The 22,131-nt window shown below is 46.8% G+C and overlaps 1 protein-coding gene across 3 annotated transcripts in view; it reads right to left on the bottom strand.

Annotated features, from left to right (window-relative positions):
- Positions 1-22,131, bottom strand: part of AK9 (adenylate kinase 9) — a 1,784,103-nt gene that overhangs the window by 836,670 nt on the left and 925,302 nt on the right. The gene's annotated exons all lie outside the window — the stretch shown is intronic.

Raw genomic sequence — 22,131 nt, 5'->3', positions numbered from 1 at the left:
CCGATTGTCTGGAGCTGAACTCCCCAGACCTGGGACCCAGCTCTGTTCTCAGCGCTCTGTGTACCTTCTCAAGGTGATGAGAAAGACTGTGTGTTCCCAATATAACAGTCAGTTACATTGCCTTTGAGAGTGCCCACACAGTTGCAACGTTGTTGAAGAATCCATGTTTCACTTTGCATCTCTTTCACTGGGAACTGCTCGTCTTCCCACTGCGGGTGAATGACCACTGTCTGGCTCTGCCGCTCCACGTGGTTGAGGACAGTGAAATTGAGCTCTCTAGTCTGCAATTTGTGAGGATTTATGCTAATATTTTGCAGGTTGCTCCTAGTCCCAGAGGCCCAGGAATGTTCTGCTCATCGCTGACCTTGGATGCAAGGCCTGGCCTACTGCTTTGTGCAGCCTAATTCTACTTTTCATTCGCCTCTGATCCCGAGGCCTGTGGCCTCCTGTAACCTCACTACAGCTATACTATGATTTCTACATATCTATACCGTGCTATGTTTCTTATAGGTTAGTAGTATGTGGCTCCTCCAAGCTCCTTATATGACCCTGTAATTCCATAGGGTTAGTTGCAATAGACGTCTGCAAGCTTGCGCTGCATCTTTTCTTTGCCATGCGTTCTGTGTATGGCTAATGAGAAAAATAATTAAGGCTTTCGACGGTATGTATATGTATCTGTCCTCTATCTACAGAACTGTGTAACCATGTTCTTCGTGTGTGTCCGTGTAACTTTGTGCATGTGTGCAAGTTTGCTTCATAACTAACGTTGCTATGTCGTGGTGTCACCAATGACATCAGCACAATGGATTTCCGTTATCAGTCAATCTGATCCGTTGAGGCATTTGGATCCATGATCAGTGCGTGGCACCTGTATCCATAAAGACGTTGACTGGATAAGATTTGAATGGTTTATTTATTTTTTACATTTGTAAAGCACCCAAGGGCATCAGGGCGCTGTTGTAACCGGTTCCATTGAAAATCATAAGGTGTACTGAGTTTGTAATTGAGGACAAGTGCAAGGGGGCCCTGTTTAGGCAAATAGCCAAGTTTCTAGAGCTTTTTGGAAGGGCCAGTAGGACATTTCTGCTCTTAGTTCAGGCGGTAGGTAATTCCAATGTTAAGCTGCGACTGATGGGAAGCTGGTCCCCGCTCCTCGTCCTTTTGATCTTGGGCACCATAAGGCGGTTTGCATGGGTTGTTCAAACTGGTCTGATAGACGTGGATCTTTCAATCTTCTTGCTTAGATTTTGGAGAGCAGTGTTAGAGAGGCATTTGTGTGTGTGATGGAAAGAGTTTCTAATATGATCCTTTCCCGAATAGGTAGCCAGGGAACTATTTTCCTGGTTGCTCAGATATGGTATCTTTTGGAGATGTTCAGGGCTGCTCGTAGAGCATTATTTTGGATGTGTAGTTTGTCCAAATTGTGTTTAGAAGTTCCAGCGGGAGGACATTACAATAGTCTAATCTTGCTCCGATGATTACTCTGGCGATGGTTAGGCTGCTTGCTGGGGAGAGCAGGTGTCTGGCTGCGTTGATGAGCTTTGTTGTTTAAGCTGCCGAGGAGGTGATTGCATTCACTTGCTTGGTGAAGGAAAGGGTGGTGTATAGATGTTCCCTTAGTGTTTTTACTGAGGTGGATATTGATATCTGTAGACCATCTATGAGGAAGGAGGTGAATTCACCACTGAGCCTTTTGAGCAGAGAGGGCGAGCCCACTAGCAGAATCTGTCTTGTCGTTGTTCAGACATAAGTAGTTGGCTGCCATCCAGGTTTGGAAAGTTGCATAGATTTTGTTGATGGTGAGTGTGTCGTCAGTTAGGATCCAGATAAGGGGAGGAGGATTTGGATGTTGTCAGCGTAGTTAGTGTAGGAGACACCCATAGAGTCTAGGAGGTTGAACAGGCGTTTGGTGAAGATATTGTATAATGGAAAGGAGACACATGGCCCTTGCGGGACCCCCACAGGATATTGGTATAGGGGGTGCGCTATCAGAGTTTATCCACAAAGTGGCTTCCAGGGAGAAGTTGGCCACTGTGGTAAGATGGTGGAATAGGGTGTTATGGTCGACCAGATCAAAGGCAGCCGATCGGTCCAAGAGGAGGATAAGAGCTGGTTTGCCTTTGTCTTTAATGGAGTGAAGTTTCATTTTTAAGTCTAGGAGGGCAGATTCTGAGCCATGGCCTGTTCGGAAGCCCGATTGGCACATTCCGGAGATGTGGTTGGCTTCAAGATAGGCTTGAATTTGTATGTATGCCCTTCCATTTGCCCTGTGGACTAGGTAGGTGCTGCCAGGGATCCTCTCTGTGCCCCACACGATCTGCCTGCATTTTTGTTTTACCTCTGGTGTGTGTCTCCCTCTCGTTTTCCCCGTTCCCTTCCTCTTCCAGTGCCTCCCACCTCCCAGCCTCTCCCGCTCCCCTGATTGGTTGTGCGTGTGTGTACTGTTGTTGGCCTAGTGCCTGTGTTTCCCCGCTGTCCGCCACTTCCATTTGCCCTGCGGACTAGGTAGGTACTGCCGGGGATCCTCTCTGTGCCCCAGACAATCTGCCTGCATTTTTGCTTTACTTGTTGGCCCTCTGGCAGTGTGTCTCCCTCTCGTTGTCTACATTCCCTTCCTCTTCCAGTGCCTCCCTCCTACAAACTCCCAGCCAACCCTCCCCTCCCCCTATTGGCCGTTGCTTCACTTAACGGACCCTCCCAGGGCAGCCGTCTGCTCAGCCGCCCTTGCGGCTAAGGGCCCCTAGGCAAAGGGCGGCTCCTACTGAGGCAGCTCCAGTTAGTGTCTGCAGGTGTCAGCAGGAGATGCCAGTGGCCATCCGTAATCCGGCAGCGACTATGGAAGGTAGGAGTGGCCGGGGTTAGGTATAGATCCACACTCTACCCTGAAATACCTGCCCATATAGCAGTTTCTCAAAATTAAGTGTGTATTTATCTCCTGTTTAAATTGCATTGTGAAAGTATTTAAACATTGCATCGTGAAACCTAGGCCTTTTTTCCCCCACTGATCAGGACTCTCAAACTTAGGTGAGTTTTTTCTCCTGTTTTAAATTGCATTGTGAAAGTAGCGACAAACTCCTAGCAAAGCACTCATCTGGTGAACCTTTCTACCACTACCTAAGTGTCTGTCGTCATGTCAAATTGTCTACTTGTCTGGTCCCCCTCTGTCTCGTCTACTTGCACCCTGCCTTGTGTCCTTCCCTAGTGTTCTCCCTTACCCCTTTCCTCTCCCCTCCTCCTCACCTATTCTATGGTTCTCTCTGTCTCTCCTATCTTTTCTAACTGCTTCTCTACCGACTATCCTGCTCTCCTCACCAAATCTGGCAGAAAGAAGTGTAAAAAGGACATCTAGAGCTCCAACGCAGGCCTCCCTATTGCTGACACCTATACTAGTGCCTCTCCAGGCAAACTTTCACTAACATCCTCTTTGTCTTTCCCTCACCTGACCTATGGACTCTACATATGGTCTCTGTGCTTTCGCCATTCTCTTCCTCTCCCAATAAAGGGGACACCTGGTGGGATGTCCTCCTATCCTCCTTCCACTCCTCTAGGGTTATCATTAATGTTTACTTGAATGGTACCGTCTTGGTCCAAGGGCCTCAAGCCAACCTTCTCCTCTTTGATAGACGCTTCCCGCACCTCATCAATTTCCTCTCCCCTGCTGATCTCCTGGCTCAACCTGAATTGGGACTGGTTACACGACTACCTTCTGATCTCGTGCCCAGGTCCCCTCCCCGCCAGTTACACACCTGCACTGCCCCCCGGCAACCGTTGCACTTGGGACTGTTTCTCCTCTATATATATCTAGATACTGACTAGATACTGGCAACCATCTATCGGCCACCTGGTCAGATCTCCTCCTTCCTCTCTGGGTGGGCGGACCTCTCCTCTTCCCTCCTGGTCTCAACCACTCAACTCCTCCGTCTTGGAGACTTCAACATCCACATGGATGCTTCCTGTCCTTCCACTGGAATCTTTCGCGACCTCCGTGACTCTCTCTCTCTCTATTCTCCCCTCCTCTCCACACTCACACTGCAGGGCACACTCTGGATGTTCTGATCTCTTCAGACCTTCCCCTTTCAATCCCTCTGACCACTCCTCTCTCCTGGAGTGATCACTTTCTCCTTTCCTACCATCTCACTCTCTCTACCCCGTATGCCAAGCCAACTCCAGCAATGCCACCTACCTTCTCGGTCATCCGTTCCATGAAGCGTGTGTCAGTTGAGGCTTTCATCGCCACCTCCTCACCCCTCCTCCTCCTATGGCTGAGTCACATCCTGACACAGCTCTTTCCATGATCCACTCTGCTATATCTGATACTCTTTATGTTCTTGCCCCCGTCATGAGGATCCGCTTGAAAACCAAAGCCAAGTGCAACTCTTGGTATGACTCAGACCTTGTCACCCTTAAACACAAGTGCAGGGAGGCCGAGAGGAAATGGCATTCTTCCTGTACATCCTCTGACAAACTGGCCTGTCGCCTGCTCCAAAGGCTCTGTCCGCACCAAGAAGAGAGCCCAGATCCAAGCCTGCGTCTCCGCGGCATCTAACAACTCAGCCAAAGTCTTTAAAATCTGCAAGGAATAGCCAATCCTGCTGCAGTTTCTACCTCTCCTGCCCCCTCCAAGGCCCTTTGCACAGCTCTGGCTTCTCATTTCATCTCCAAAACTCAGGACATCCTGTCCTCTCTCTCTTCCTCTCCCCCTCCTCCCTCTACTCCCTCTACTCCATGCTCTTCCTTTGACCCTTCTGCTGCCATCTCTCCTCCCTCCTTCTCTGCCTTTCCCCTATTTTCCTCTGAGGAGGTTTCTAGACAGGTCCTATCTATGAAAGTCTCGTTAAAACAGGTTCACCCCTGTTCCTCCAAAACCATTAAGGACCACATTGATTCCCTTGCTCCTGCTCTGGCTGATTTCTGCAACCACCCCTTCGCCACTGGAGTCTTCCCCTCCCCCTGAAGCACTCTCTTGTGCACCCTCTTCTTAAGAAACCCTCTGCTTACCCTTCCTGTCCAGCTAACAATCGACCAAAGTCCATCACTCCTTTCCTGGCCAAACTCCTGGAAAAGCTGGCCATCTCCCAGCTTAATTTTCACACTGAATCTGTTGGCTGCCTCCAGGACCATCAGTCTGGCTTCAGAGCTGCCAGAAGCATGGAAACTGCTCTCCTGAACATCCGTGAAGACCTGCTCTCCAACCTTGATTCTAACACCCCCTGCGTCCTCATCTTACTTGATCTCTCTTCTGCCTTTGACATGGTCAACCATGCCATCCTGCTCAACCGTCTCTGCGACAATCTGGGTATCACCGATCAGGCCCTGGCTTGGCTGACCTCCTTCCTCTCTGATCAACCCTCACAGTTCCAACTTGGGTCCTTCCTCTCCTCTATATATATCTCTACCTGTGGTGTTCCCCAGGTTGTTCAACCAATACCTGGCACTTCTTACCCATCGCATTGCCGCTCTCTGCCCCAACTTTCAGTGCTATGCGGATGTCACCCAACTCATTTTCCAGCTCCCTGCCAGTAAGACTGATATTCTCCTCATCGGCACACCCACTCCCTCCTTTCCCGTCACTCTCTGGCCGGCCTCTCTTGGCCCTCTTCCTTCTTCCAACTGAGAAGCTAAAAACCTTGGGGTCATCTTTACCTCCACACTTTCCTTCTCTCCTCACATCTCTGAAGTCTCTAAGAAGTCACACTACCAGCTGCACCTCGTCAGAGGTACTCTATCTTTCCTCTCCTTCTCCCAGAAGCTCACTGTCTCCAGAGCTCTGGTTCTCTCTAGGCTGGACTACTGCAACAGCCTCTTTTTAAATCTGCCTGCCTCTACTCTCCGCCCTCTGCAACTCATCCAAAACAGAACTGCAAGACTTGTCCTTGGCATCAAGCACAGGGATCGGATCTCTCAAGGACTGAAATCTCTTCACTGGCTCCCAGTGGCGGCGAGGATTAAGTTCAAAACCCTCTGCATAGTCCACAAGGCCTTCTGGGGCCTGGGACCTCAATACCTTCAACTCTCTCTTCTTAAATATCTTCCTCCTCGAGCTCTTCGCTCATCCGCCTCCAACTCCCTCAGGGTCAGTTGCTTCTCCAAGCAGTGAGTTGATGGTAGATCTCTTTCTTCTGCTGGGGCCTCCCTCTGGAACAGCCTCCCTGCCTCTCTGAAACTTGAGGAGAACCATCTCCAGTTCCGGAAGCACCACAAGACCGTTCTCTTTGCTTCTGCTTTCTCTCTTCCTCTCCCCTGCTGATCTCCTGGCTGAACCTGAATTGGGACTGGTTACCTGGCTACCCTCTGATCTCGGGCACAGGTCCCCTCCCCACCAGTTACACACCTGCACTGCCCCACGGCAACTGTTGCACTTGGGACTGTTTCTGTATCCCTTCAGCCCCTACCAGCACTTGACCCCTTTAGTCCGCTCTTACCCCTGCACTTGCCACCAGCTGGCTGCACTTTTATTTATTGTCTTTATTTATTTTACTGATATCCTATGTACTGCACTGCCCTTTCCCCTTTCCCCTGCACGATCTCAATGTCACCTGGCCTAGTAGGATCGCTGTCGGTCTTCCCTCTGTGTCCCCTCCCTTGCCTCGTCGCACCTTGAAACACTTGTGTATAGGCGAGTTGTAAATGCCATATCATATCATATGTATGCTGCCCTATCTAAGATCCTGAGGAGAAACGGTACTGTGGTAATCGGACGATAGTTGTTGGGTGTGAGTGGGTCAAATTAGGGTTTCTTTAGCAGTGAGAGTAGCCAGGATTCTTTTAGACTATTTGGGACTAGGTTGGAAGCAAAGGATGCGTTGATAAATCTGATTATAAATGGGACTATAATTTCAGAGCATTCTTTGATGATCGTGGCTGGACATACGTCCCTTTTGCACCTTGACGGTTTAAGACTTTTGAGGATTTTAGCTGTTTCAGATTCAGTTACACTTCTGAAATTAAAGGTTGGACTGGTGTGATACGAACTTTTAAGGTAGCTGCTGCCCGTGTCTTGGCAATTTTATGCTGAAGGGAAGTTATTTTGATGCGCATGGTGTTCTGGGTACTGCTGCACCAAGTTTCGTCCTTGATGATGGTACTAGGCGGGGGGAAGGGTGTCTCTAGTTCTCTGAGAATTTTGAAGATGTCTTTTGAGTTGGAATTGGCATTGGATATCCTTAAGGTGAAGGCTGAGGCTTTTGCCTCAATGATGGCTTGCTTGTATTCGTTGGCTAGGCTTATAAAGGTGGATTTGGTGAGGGTGGTGGGATTTTTCTTCCGGGCACTTTCCGGTAGTCTCTTTTTAGAGCATAGGGCTGATAGGTCAGAGGAGAACCAGGCGTTGATACGGCTTATGGGTTTCTCTTTTCTTGGAAGGAGAGAGGCTACCATGTTTACTGCGCTGGTTAGGGTTGTGGAGTAGAGGTTGGCAGGGAATTCTGGGTCCGAAGAGATAGCATGATCCAAGGCAAGGGGGTAAGGAGGGGAGAGATGGTTTCTTTGGTAATGTTTTTAGAGCTTTGAGCTTGAGTTAGTGGTAGACTCTTGTTATTGAATGGTGATTGTTTCAATAATGTGAGTGAGAAGCACATGACGTGGTGGTCTGACCAGGGGCAGGGGGTGTTAGAAGTGCAAATGTTGGCGCAGTTGTTTCATGAGGGTCGAGGAGAACTAGGTTGAGCTCTCCTAAGAGTATGAATGGTTGTGGGTTTAATTTTGGTTCCGATTGTGTGGATACGTGTTTCTTTGAAGGACAAGGGAGGACCAGGTTGTCTGTATATAATGTGTATGATGATAGCATTCGATGGGGAGGATATGAGTTTAAGTGATAGAAGTACACAGTTTCTCACCATTGGGGAATGGTTAGGTCGAATTTGCAGGGAGTCTTTGTAGATAAGGGCGATGCCACCACCTCTGGATTCGATTCTATCATGCCGGAGTCTGGTGAATCCCTCTGGAAGAGCCTGGGAGAGTGCAGGGCCCGAGGCAGGATGGAGCCAGGTTTCCGAGATGGCCAAGTGGTCTAATTTCTGAGAGGTGATGAGGTAATGTATTTCCAGGGAATGTGCGGGGAATGATCTAGCATTGATGAGGGCTACATAGAGAAGGTGAGGCTTGGGGCAGTTGTGGGTTGGTTATTTGTATCTTTGGAGGTCTGAGAGGCGTGTGTTTTCATGTACTTGGGTGGGGCTGGGTTGGTAGCGTAGGTCTTAACATAGAGTCTCTATGATGGATGATGGTTTCTTGTTTTACTCTGGTGTTGATGGCCCGATGGACTAGACAGGGTCTATGTATGTAGTTGAAGAGGTGCAGTGGCTACCTTATGTGCCGTGGTGGCCTGTAGAAAGGTCTTCTGAGTGGGCTTATAGGTAGGTACTTGGCCTCTGTAAGGTATGAGATGTGAGTTTTTTTTTTAATAGAGGTTCTGGCTCTAAGGTGGGTTTTTCAGGTTGTGCTGGGAGCAGGATGGCAGTGCAGGGAGGGCACTGTTGTTCTCGAGTGCTGATTGGAGTTTTTAAAGGCTGTAGGGGCTGGGATGTATTGCGTGGGTTTCGTTAAGAAAATAGGGCAGGATGGAGGGTGGGAAGTAGTGTGTGTGGACTTATGGACTGGAATTAGCAGGTTTTTCTATTGTTTGGATGAGTTATGTTCCTACAGGTGAGCACAGGTCTTTGGGGTGCTGTTTGCTGCTGATAATAGGGCCATGACTCGAGGAGGAGCTTGTGTAAGTGCTCCAAGAGGTGGCGAGGAGATGGTGTCTAGCCCCTGGAGGGTAACTTACGTGCTGATCCCAGAGAGTGTGGGATGGAGGGCTTGGATCTGCTAGGGCCAGTGTAGGCAGCGCAGGTATTACGTGGGTAGTTAGTTCTCCAACAGGTGTGGTAGGAGCAGGGGGTGCTCTTTTAATGCAATCCGAGAGAATATCTGTTTGCACATGTGGATGTCAATGGCCTTCCTGGGGGCTATCCAAACAGTGAGTTGCATCTTGCGATCTTGACTATCATGTTCATAGGGATCAGGAGGGGCATTCCAGGGACCCTCTCTTCAAATGTGTGGAGGGGATTCCTGCTACTTTTAATGAGGACAAAGTCTATTCTAAGTGTCACAAAACTTATTTCAGAAGGGACATTGCTCAAGGTCTATGATATTTAAAGCTAAATTACTGACAAATGCATTGGGTAAGAAGATGTGCCACTCCAAACACCAATTCTATATAGAATGGTATAATCCTTTGAGGATGCCACCAACATGTCATCTGGTTATCTTTTAGTTGATTTAAAAGACATCACTCCAGAAGATTATGGGCTGTGTACTGGGTTTAGCCTCATCCCTGTAAGCTACATCTTTAAGAAGCCGAGGGGTGGTTATAACAAAACTATGGATCCATGCACAAACCCATCATTCTTGAGTAACGCTTGCCCTTTCCTAACATGTTGGTACGTTTATGAAAAAAGCTTGCTGTTTTTACACCTTCTAGCCACCCCTTCTGCATAGCAGAGAAAGCTCTCCTCTGCTCAGCATCCGATGGCTTGGTGAATGCCACTGCAGAGATCTCCCTCAATGTCCTTAAAGGAAATGTGTGGTTATCCCCCCAAACAGTTGCAGACTTTCAAAGGAAAAGCTATGTGACCAAGAAGCTCAGTAACAAAAGAACCACTCTTAAATCTAAAAAGAAATTGGTAAAAGAGTTGGGGGGGGGATTATAGGTAGCCTTTTGGGCATAGATATTATACTAATCACAGACCTTTTAAGAACCAGTGATGGAGCACATGTAGAAGAACTACCTGGACCGCAAACACCAGCTGAATAATCTCTGTCGTTCAACCCCAGAAGACCGCGACATTCGTAAAACGATGATGAAGGATCTGGATTCCGAGATGACCATGGTCCTAAACCGCGCAGTCATGTCAGAACATGAAATGATGGCACTTTATACAGAAATATCTGGACTACTTAATACCAAGGTGAACATGAGCGAAGTAATTTGACTCTTAAATCCTGAGCCTGAAGCTGCCCAGTTACTACCCTTGCCAATGGTCTTGGTTACACATGTTGATGCACAGGGTTAAGATGTGCTGGTCAACATTAACCCTTGCTACAAGAAGAATACAGATCTGCTGATGTCCATGTTGAGAGGTGCCAAAGATGCGATTTCATGGACTGATAAAGGGAAGTGTCTGTACCGGGGACAGACTGTACACAGCTCCAACCTTCTTGAATTAGTACGGGGCAATACACAGAGTTGCATCTTTTCAAAACAAAAGACATCATGAGGTTACGATTTGTTCAAGAGAGGGGCCGCAGAACTGAATGTACCCGTCACAGTGGTAGGTAATGCCAACAACAACAAACGCTTGGAAGAACTAAAACTGGACTCTTTAAATCCATGGATATCAACATGCCGATCAGATAGCCCCTCAAGCCTCAACACCTCACCATTCTTTCCACAAATGCCCCCCTTGCAAAATGATCCTGACATCATAGCGCCGATCAAGAGTAAAAGCCCATTTAACCTGTCCAGTTGGCTCCCTTTGTAGTGGACATTACTGTACTTGTGTGCAATGAAGAAGGAACATCACTGACTGTCGATTAAGGTTTAAAAGAAGTCAGAAAGCAAATGCAACATTTTAAAAAGATGTTGTCACAATGTATTCTGATTTGTCGATGTACCTTAAACATATACTTTTCTGTAGAGATGGTTGTCATGTAAATAAACAAAATGATCCGCACCTATTAACCCTCACATATTAAAATACGTAACATATTTTGCATAAAAGTAATCCATGGTGTGTAATATAGATGGTTAAACATTAGCTTAAAAAGTCAAAGATGCCTGACCGCAAATAAAAATAAATACAAGTGTGTTTTCACCATGTACCGTTATTTGTCTATGTGCCTTATGATGTATGTATTTCTGTAAAGATAGTTCCTGTATTGAAATAAACACAATGCCCATCACCTATTTCTCACATAATAAAAATGTAATATGTTTTGTGTAACATTAATCTATGGTGTATAATATAGAGGGATGCACAGTGGCTGAACATTTGGAAGATGTTGGTGTTCCATAAAAATACCTTTTTAACACCTGCCACAGCTTGTATATAAAAGGCTGTTAATTTTTAATAAACATACATATATACCCATGAAAAAGTGGCTCTCTGTGTAATAAAGACTGGTGAACATTGATGGTCACTTCAAGTTTAAAGGTGTACTCTATTTCCATTATGCGTTGTGCGTTTTATATGAAAGGCTATGTTTTTAAAAGAAATATCTAAATATTCGTTTAAGTAATAATCTATCACATGTATTGTCCTACTGATCTTTTTTTAACCAAATCTTTGGGATGAATAAACAAAATACATTTTGCAACATGCCTATATCCTAACTAGGTACTGTAATTGGGTAGTTTTGTTGAGGTCAACCTCCCAGGCCTTGTGCACCTTTTTGTAGTATTATGAGTCTCAAGTGTCGCGTCTGTGTGAAAGATTTTTTGGCGAAACCACTACCCCTCCTCTGAGGCTTTAGACAAGTTGCTGGAGATTTCACACTGTGACTGCGCCACACATTCAGAAAGGTTATGGATTTCTGAACCATCGAAATAATAAGCAAAAACCAGTTGCATGTCAAATATCTCCCGTCGGAGGCCCTTTTATTTGTTGACACGTGTTTCGGCTCATACCGAGCCTTTTTCAAAACAGGGCATATCTTGTGGTCATTCTATCACATCACTCCGAATGCTTTGAGTGCGAAACATAAATAGTAGTAGTGCTCTCTTGTTCAAGTCCCTGGGTTTGAATCCCACCTGCAAAGTGCAGCGACCCCTTTCCTCCGCGTTGGCTGGTCAAGTCACGATACAAACCCAGGGACTTGAACAAGAGAGCACTACTACTATTTATGTTTCGCACTTGAAGCATTCGGAGTGATGTGATAGATTGACCACGAGATATGCCCTGTTTTGAGAAAGGCTCAGAATGAGCCGAAACACGTGTCAACAAATAAAAGGGCCTCCGATGGGAGATATTTGACATGCAACTAGTTTTTGCTTATTATTTCAATAGTTCATAAATCCATAACCTTTCTGAATATGTGTGGCGCAGTCACAGTGTAACATCTCCAGCAACATGCCTATATACTACTAGACCCTTGAGGAGCATGTGGTTGTGTTCTCACGATAGTTTTGGGAAGTTGCACACTAGCAGGTGCCAGGGTGCTCACTGGGTTAGGTGTCTGCTTCAACGGTCATTGCATTATTACTTTACTTTCGACCTAGCTCACAGACAGACATGTTTGTCAATCAACCAAACGCACATACATACGTACACATATATATTAGAGTATACATTAAATCGTTACATATAATAACATACAAGCTTAAGTATGTCCATTTAATGGAGTTGTCTGCATTTCAAACAACTTCATGTTTCCAGGCAAAAATGTGAATCTTTGTTCACATTAGAAACGCTTTCTAATTGGCAAAATACAAATGAAGGCAGCAATGTGTAACACTGTACAGCAGGGCCATGGTGTTCGCGAGAGGAAGAAGATAATTGTATCTTTCGTTATCCACAGCAATTCAATTTGTCTTATGATTGAAAAATATGTTAAACAAATTAAGAATAATAGGCACATAGCATCAGTTCAGCTTAGAGGTGAAAGAAGATATATAATGTCACATGAGGTAGGGAGGCTGAAACTCTTGTGGGTGGGTTCATGCAACAATTTTGTAAGCATCTGTAGCAAGGATTGGTCCGATTGTGAAAGCAAATCTGCTATTTTACAATGAAAGCTTCAGTACGAAGACATTACTTGACATTGAGGCATGACATTTCTCCATGGGAATAGGGATAACACTCCTATAAAATTAGCAAAATTCACAAGCAATAGTGCCAACAGTGGTGGGAAGTGAACCTGCTTTTTTTTAAATCACTGTAGACTGGTCAAATTTAAAAGCCAGCTCATGTAGTTTTGCTAAACTCTTGCAAAATTCACAAAGATTAGGTTGTCCATTGAATTCCATTATTTGGGAGAAGGAACAAATATTTTACCCGGGATGAATGCACTTTCATTCCAAGTGAGAAATATTGGCTACAGAGCAGACTGCTAGCAAGGTGAACTCATTTATGATTTGCCTCATTAGTTAACAGGAAGTGACCCTGAAGTCTTCTTCAGCTCAGTGGCTGTGTAAGCTGACATGTATTGGACGAATATCCATCAGTTTACAACATTTGCCTGACTGACAAATAATATGGGTAAGCCCTGTGCCCGACTGGATGAGAAGCCCCTGAGTGACCACTGTCCTGTAACACACTGAGACTGCTCTATTGTGAAGGTATGAGATAGTCTTGCAAACCCCCACCACTCCCCCACACACAACCATTCAAAAGTATGTAAATGCTGTTCTATTTTCTCTCTTTCTCTCCTACTCTAGCCACTCACACACATCAAAATTGACATATGAATGTAGACTAATCGCGTTTATTCAAACTATTATGCTTCACATAAATTAATGTGTTTTAATATGAAATCAAACGATGAAAACAATCCCGTTTACATGTATAAGAAGCAATTCAGCTAACGCATTTTTTCTGAAGTCTAAGGCACTTGTATTAATAATCTAAATGAGCCCTTTTTGGAAGGCACATGCTTATATGGTCAATATCTGTAGCTTATATACATGCTCAATAAACAGAGCAGCCATAGTTCATCAAACCCAAGTAATCTACAGTATTCTGGCAAATTCAAAACAAGATACTTCATGCATTATATTTGCAACATATCAAATTATGTCTCAGTAAATGTGCATGTCATGATCATGTTTTCTATGGAATGTGAATGAAAATCAAAATCATTTCAATTTGACATAAGATAAACTAAATAGCCCGTTTTCCCACGTGTAGATATTCATACTGGAGATATGATTCAGCTATAGATCGTTATAGCATTCATACATTACATATTGTGACAAATCCGGATATGTTGTCACTTCTCCCTGAGGGGGAGACCTTTTCCATGAGGCAAGGGAGGTAAGGCTGCTACCCAACAGTCCCCTGGGGGTGGTATTCAGCAGGACGATCTCGTAGTTAGAGACCTCCGCCCCGGGAGGACAAGGGAGAACATCTCTGTAGAACGCAGTATGCCAACCCTCCAGACACACCCTACACACCTTCCTGTCCCATAAAGACCAACCCCCATCCCATACTTCCATGTATGTTTGTAAGTCAAACAACTTAAGTACTGAGATGAGGAAGAACAGGAACTAGCTCAGGGAAACCTACTTGACCAGTACTGGGATGAAGACGAGTTGCGGAGCAAGGAAGAGTAATGGTCACAGCTTGAATGAACATTCTAGTTTTCTGTGTCCATTGGTAATAAAGACGAAAGATGGACTTAACATGTCAAACGGATGACAAGCCCTCCCTGGAGGAACCGTGAGCACAGGAGTTGTTTGACGTGGAGAACAGAAGAGGTTGCTGACCGAGATGCTAGCGGGCAGGCGAAAACGTACCTACCTGGCCCGCCGTGGTCGGATCTACCGGAAAGAGGAGAAGCAGAAGTCCAGACACACAACACAGTGGGACAGTGCGGTCGAGTGAAGGGACCAAACACTGCGGAGATGCTGCAGCACAAGAAAGAACACGGGTAGCCACGAGAAACCCAAAGCAGGAAGCAGAGGAGACCGAGAGTGACCGGAGAACTCCGGCAAAGACCCTGAAGGTACGAGGGTTGCCGGGATGGTTGGTGGGGGCACAAGTGAGTCGTGGAAGACTCTTAACACAGAGAGCAGGGGTGAGAAGGAAACCCCTGGGGGAGAAGAAAACTTTAAAGTGCCAAAAGCAATAGAAAACCTCAGGTCTGTGACCTGCATGCACAAACAAAAATCCCTACAAGTCATCTTCTCTGTGGCAGTACCTGGCAGGGAAGTGAACCAGGTCTGTCAAAGCAAAGCAGTAGAGAAACTTGGGTCTGGGACCCGCACCCACAAAAGAAGATCCATACAAGTCATCTTCTTCATGGCAGTACCTGGCAGGAAAGTGTACGAGGCCTGCCAAATCAAAGCAGTAGAGAAATACGAGTCTGGGGCCCGCACCCACAAGAGAAGAGAATTACAAACCATCTTCCTCATGGCAGTGCTTGGCAGGAGAGTGAATCAAGTCTACCCAAGTCTGGAGACAGGGAAGCCTGGCTCTGGGACCCTCAATATGAAAGACAAAGTGCTGAACTGTAATGCCAAATAAAAAGCAAGGGCAGGGTGAGGGAGTCATTTCCCCTGGTATTGTTGAACTGTGATACCAAAGTGAAGAAGAGACCAGGGGAACTGAGTCATTCCCCCTGGTGACGTTGAACTATGCAACCAAGTAGTAACAAAGAGCAGGGGAAGGGAGACATTCCCCCTGGTTGTGCTATCGAACGCTGTAATGAAGATACCAGGAGAAGGGAGTTATTCTTCTGTTAATGAAGACCAGGGGAAGGTAGTCATTCCCCCTGGTTGTGTCGAACTGTGAAATTAAGATACCAGGAGAAGTAAGTAATTCTCCTGGTAACTGTCACACCTGAAGGGGTTTCTGCAACCCCTCCCTAACCACGGAAGCGAAAGGGAGTACGGCTCTCCCACCTTGGTTGTGCACATGTCCCTGATGCCTAGTAAACAGGTCACCAGGAGACAGTCAATTGGGCGGGGGGAAGGTTAGGGAGAGGTTGTGGATGGGGAAGGGGAGTTTAGGATCACCGGAAAAAGGCTTATGAATTCATAAGTGAACGGATATAGGGGAATATAGTGAAAACCCATACAACCTACCAACGAGTTCTACGCAGCCAAACACTCTTATGTGAGTCAAAGGCCTAATGCTCCAAATCCAGTCCTACTCCCTGCAACCTGCCTTCTTCTTGAGTACCCAAACATATAGACAGATAGATGAACGTGATGAAGCAACACAAATGCATGTTGGAGAGCAACTCCTCCTACAGTAAGCCATGCATGATGAACACACAAATCACACGAGGCACAAATGAACAATAATATCAAGGTCTACATATTCTGTCAGCCCATAGTTGTCCAATCAAACATGCACCGCTATCTCAGACGGTAAACATATGTGGATTTCACAAAACTGCTCTTTCATGTGGTAGTAAAGTGCGGTCCTGCTCCTTCACAGACCGTCCTCCCTGTATATTTTCAGGTAATAACCAGAATTGAGGGCAAGGTTCACTGTGAGCGTTATTAAATGCCACCCTGTTTCATCACAGGACTTACATGCGAGAGACAGTATTCACGTTCTTAATTCCAAAACAAACAGGATTTCTTGCACTTTTTCGGTGCTGTACTTAACTTTTGCTCAGGGAGCCCCGCGGCGCCCCCGAGCGAGTTGTGGAAGTTGGGAAATCAGTGCCGGAGATCAGCGTCCTTAATTTCGTTTCACTGCCGCTACCCAGGCGAGCGGGGACTCTTGCTGTCACTGCCACAACCCGGGAAAGCAGAGAATTCAACACACGTTACCACCACAGCCCGGATTCCCTTTGTCTTGCCCGCAGTCCTCTTCACCTCCTGTAGTTGTCCGATGCACTCTGCGTGTGCTCTCAACCGTCGAAACAATCAGCACCAAGTATGGGCAGGTGCAGCTCTTTTCAAGCCCTGGCGGCACACGCTGAATCTCGCCCAATTTCCATCACTCCTTTCCTGGACAAACTCCTAGAAATGCTGCCCATCTCCTAGCTTAATCTTCACACTGAATCTGTTGGTTGTCTCCACGACCATCAGTCTGGCTTCGGAGCTGCCAGAAGCACGGAACCTGCTCTTCTGAACATCCGCGAAGACCTGCTCTCTAACCTTGATTCCAACGCCCCCTCTGTCCTCATCTTACTTGATCTCTCTTCTGCCTTCGACACGGTCAACCATGCCATCCTGCTCAACCGTCTCCGTGATAACCTGGGCATCACGGGTCAGGCCCTGGCGTGGCTGACTTCTTTTCTCTCCGATCGACCCTCCCAGGTCCAACTCGGGTCCTTCCTCTCCTCCATCTCTATCTCTACCTGTGGTGTCCCCCAGGGGTCTAAACTCTCCCTGGCTGTTCAACCAATACCTGGCTCGTCTTGCCCACCGCATTGCCACGCTCTGCCACAACTTCCAGTGCTATGCGGATGACACTCAGCTCATTTTCAGGCTACCCTCAGCCTCCTCTTCTCCCTCTCTCATCTCTGATTGCCTGTCCGCCATCCAGGAGTGGTGTGCCACCAACGATCTCTGCCTGAATGCCAGCAAGACTGAGATTCTCCTCATCGGCACACCCACACCCTCCTTTCCCATCACTCTCTGGCCGGCCTCTCTTGGCCCTCTCCCTGCTTACACCTGTGAAGCTAAAAACCTCGGGGTCATCTTCGACTCCACACTCTCCTTCTCTCCTCACATCTGTGATATCTCTAAGAAGTCACACTACCAGCTGCACCTCCTCAGAGGTATACTTCATTTCCTATCCTTCCCCCAGAAGCTCAATGTCTCCAGAGCTCTGGTTCTCTTCAAGCTGGACTATTGCAACAGCCTCTTTCTAAATCTGCTTGCTTCTACTCTCCGCCCTCTGCAGCTCATCCAGAACTGGACTGCGAGACTTGTCCTTGGCCTCAAGCCCAGGGATCGTATCTCTCCAGGACTGAAATCTCTGCACTGGATCCCAGTGGCTGCGAGGATTAAGTTCAAAACCCTCTGCATCGTTCTTAAGGCCTTCTGGGGACAGGGGCCTCAATACCTTCAACTCTCTCTTCCTAAATATCTTCCTTCGCTAGCTCTTCGCTCATCCACATCCAACTCCCTCAGGGTCAACGAGTTGGTGGTACATCACTTTCTTCGGCCGGGGCCTCCCTCTGGAACAGCCTCCATGGGCCCCTGAAACTTGAGGAGAACCATCTGCGGTTCCAGAAGCGCCTCAAAACCTTTCTCTTTGCTTCTGCTTTTTCTCCCTGCTAATTTCCTGGTTTATACTGAACCTGGACTAGTTTACCTGGCCACCCTTTGATCGCGGGCCCAGGTCCCCCTCTCTGCCAGCCGCACACCTGCACTGCCCACCTGGATACCCCTGCACTTGTGGACTGTTCTCTGTACATCTACAGTCCTACCTCGAGCACTTGACACCTGATTCCTGCACTTACCCTTCTCCCTGCACTTGCCACCTGCTGGCTATACTTTATTTTGTTATTTATTCTACTATCCTTGTATTGCACTGTCCCCTTCCCCGTCTCCATCCTGCACTTTTCCCTTCCCCCTTCCCATGCACCTGCGCGATCTGAATGACACTTGGCCTAGTAGGATCGTTGTCTGTCTTCCCTCTGTTCTCCCTCCCTTGCCTCATCGTACCTTGAAACATCTGTGTATAGGCGCGTTATAAATGCCTTATCATATCATATCATATCATGCTGCCACCGGGGATAATGGGAAATGTAGTTTCCCAGCCCTCCGGCACCCCACAGACCACAAACCCCGACAGTAACCAAAGCGATAACAACTTTCGGATACAGAGTGTTCAAAGATAGGCAGTGTCTCTGCCAAGGAAAAGTACTTGAACTGTGCCTTTTGTGTTGAAGGACAATTTCGAACCGGGGAAGGGAGCCATACCCCTAAGAAGAAGCCAACACGTGGAAACAAACTTGTATCCCCAGTCCAAAAGAAGGGAGTCGTTCTTCTGGCCTGAGGTGGTCTACTTTATCTCTGAATTAGTTTAAGTGTAAGACACAGAAGTAGGGTTTTTTCGACACAGGATGGTGAACTATTGATTTACATGACATTCTGAAAGAATCCTTAGTATTTTAGTTGAAGCAGGGAAATCCCTCTTAGAGTTAGGGAAAGCAAGATTTCTCTTTATTTTCTTGACTAATAAACGTCTATAGCAATGATAATGCCAATTATGTGTCCGTTCCTCCTTCTGCACCCTTAAATATGGTGTCAGAAACAGGATGCCACCAAATCGATACAGACGCAATATACTTTTGTCCCACTGTGTCCACATTTAACCAAGATCTGGCGTAGGTAACCATTTAATACCTCCTTTTTGAACCGAGACCAATCTTGTCCACCTCCCTTTCAATACTCAGGGTCATACTCAGACGGAAACCAGCATGAACCACAACCACCCAAGCTCTAAAATGGGAGTTATGTTCCTCCTATTAACCTCACAGGCTATTCTACCGGTAAGGAAAATGGTGGAGGAACAGTTATAACTTGTTTTGTCCCAGAGAGTTATCTGTTTGCTGGCAGAGACAACACTATAATCTATTTAGATCTACGGGTAAACCTCCCCACCAGTTTTGTCATATATTTTATGCCCCTTGGAGAAAGTAGCCGAAAAGAAAGGGATACAAATTACTAACCCTCCTGTCCTGTAGAGAGGAAATTAAGTTGCCCCTCTTGAACTTCTCATCAAGCCCACTTAAGATTAAAAGGGGCGAGTTAGTGGGACACATGATATCTGCCGGTCCACAGCGAGGGAAGCATTTGCTGTGGACCCCCAGCCAGCCCAATCTACCTGCTCCATCCACCGCATGATCCCTGAACAGCACAGTAAGATGGCCGCCACCATCACTACCTGCTCGTATGGCCCTGCATTAGATCCGTTTTTGGAGCGACCTGATTGAGCATTCAGCTCTTTATACCAGAAGCCCGCATCTCGCCGCAGGCTGGAGCCGGCCAGTGACAAAGGCTGGTGTCTAAGGCCTCCAGCTTCAGTCTCTGCTAGTCTCTGCCGGGCAAGCCAGCAAGCCGGCGCGCCTGCTTACTGCAATGTTATTGCCACTGCATTCTGAAAAGGTTAGCCTGGCCACCCCCTTCCTGGGTGCACTCCAGCAAGCCTATGTCTCGGAGCACCTCCCCGCACAGTAAATGCCAAGCAGACAGCTTGCCTCACTCTACCATTACTCCCAGCGACTCGACCGAATCTCATAGCGTCTACCCTGCCTCCATCGTCTGCAGCATTAATATAACCTGTCCACATACCCACCTTGCAGCCTTGCTCTTTTGACCGATATTGTCGCAAACTGGCTTTGCAACTGCTAAAACCACCTCTCCTAATCTAAACCTTGAGGCCAATACCTGCGCAGTTGATGAAGTGGATGTAGCCCACAGCTATGCTTGGTGCGGCTTTGCCAGCAGGTGCTGGAGTTCGACTCGCCAGAGCTTCTGACACTACCAACTGCTTCCTTTACCTGCTCAAAGTGTTCCTGCAGGCCGAATTGCATTATAACGTTCCCTGCAGGAGGCGGTTTGTTTGTCTCACTGATTTTCCTAAATTGTCCTTCTATGACTTTCCGCACTACAACATTATCTGCACCTCACTAGTCATACTATTGACTTCTCCATGTCTGGTATATCTCACAACTACAACGGTGTCACGATTTACACTGGCGGTTCATCATTCGTCAGTCCATCCTTGTCCAATCCTGCATACAAACATGTCATCCCAGGGCCGTAGCAAGTGGGTTTTTATCTTGATTTATACCGTAATATATCTGATTTCTGTAACTAGACTTACTAGCATCACTGATGATTTTCTTACCTTTTACTTATTGATTTTGACTTCAGCCGTGTGCTGATAATATAACGTAACCTACTGATTTTGACCTCAGCCTTTTGCTAAAAATTGAACCTAACCTACTGATTTTGACCTCAACCTTGTGCTGAAATTGTAACGTAACCTGCTGATTTTGACCTCAGCCCTGTGCTGAAAATGTAACGTAACCTACTGATTTTGACCTCAGCCCTGTGCTGAAATGGTAATATAACCTACTGAGTTTGACCTTAGGCTCGTGCTGAAAATGTAAATTAACTATAATTACATCCTGTAACACCATTTCTACAGTAACTAGCGCCTAGATGCCTCAGGGTTTTGTGTACTTCAATAAATACTAAAATAATAAAAATTAAAATGAGACCCTATGGGGAGCTTTCATCCAGCCAGACCCAAAGAGAGATAGCGAGAGGAAGATGACCTGGAGACCAAATCTCGTGTGAATGGAACCCAAGAAAAGCATTTATATTGCTCGAAAAAGGGAGAGCGAACTCTGGACACCAGGAAATCGAGTCTAGCCTCCTGTTGGAAAACACATGTCTTCCTAGTTACCCAGCTCTGCAGGAAAAACCCTTCCCTTTGGAGAGAGAAGACATCAGAACCCCTAATATCCCATTCTCGATGTTATCCCAGCACCTACGAGCTCTAACGAACAGAAAGGGGAGGCAGAAATCCTGATACCTGGGAGTATCATACCCCGTTCCAGAGGGACCTGAAACATCTGAACTGCTGGAAGAAATAAAATCCCTTCCGTCTCCCTAAAACAGTGAATCTAGGGTTATTATTCCCGCTAAAGAAAGACACAGCAACACTGTCCCCACTTTGCCATCGCTATCACCCACGGAGGAACTTGTATACAACACAAGAGAGGAAATGGATCACGACGAAGAGAACTGTTCCTTAGGGGTGTCTTGCCCGCTACTCTCCCAGTCATTCCAAGCTACCACCAAGGATCAGGAAGGCACAGTGAAAACGTTCCAGTCACCCGTTACTCTCACCCCATGTGTCCAAACACAATCTCTAGTTATGCATGGGGACACTCTAGAGCTGTCCTCCCAACAGGCCAATTGAGGACACCAGACCATAAATTCCCTCTACCTTCCCTCCAAAATATTATTTTCAGGGAACCTTCTATTCTTGAGGTAGAGATCCAGGAAGAACCAGGGGCATCCATTTTTTCTATATCTGCCAGTCAGGGAAAACTGTTCTATTCATGTGGGAGAGTTGGACACCTGCCGAGAGGTTGCCCTCCTTAATCTAAGGCCCATTCACAGCTTACCAGCTCATCCGAGTCCCAAAAAGAACAGGAAAGTCCAAACATGAAATTCCACCCCAGCATTTGCCAGTATCCTTTACCCACAGATCCCATCTTTGAATCCAGAAGAAACCCCCCTCTCGACCCCTTTATCAGGGTAGAAAGTCAAGAACCAAAGATACAACTGTGACACGCCAGCGTTGTGCCCTGTCAAGTGAGGAAGGGAGGAGCCCAGACCAACCCAACACGGGTGCCTGAGTGCAGGCAGGCCCCCTCCCGAACCCTTCTGATCTGCGGTGATGGCAGTGCCCAGGCAGGAAAAGCAGCACTGCAGCTGCAAGG

This window comes from Ambystoma mexicanum, chromosome 4p (genome assembly GCF_040938575.1).
Source record: "Ambystoma mexicanum isolate Mex_15411 chromosome 4p, UKY_AmexF1_1, whole genome shotgun sequence".
NCBI classification, from domain to species: Eukaryota; Metazoa; Chordata; class Amphibia; order Caudata; family Ambystomatidae; genus Ambystoma; species Ambystoma mexicanum.
Note: the sequence above shows the minus strand (reverse complement) of the source record. Positions and strands in the feature narration are given on the sequence as shown.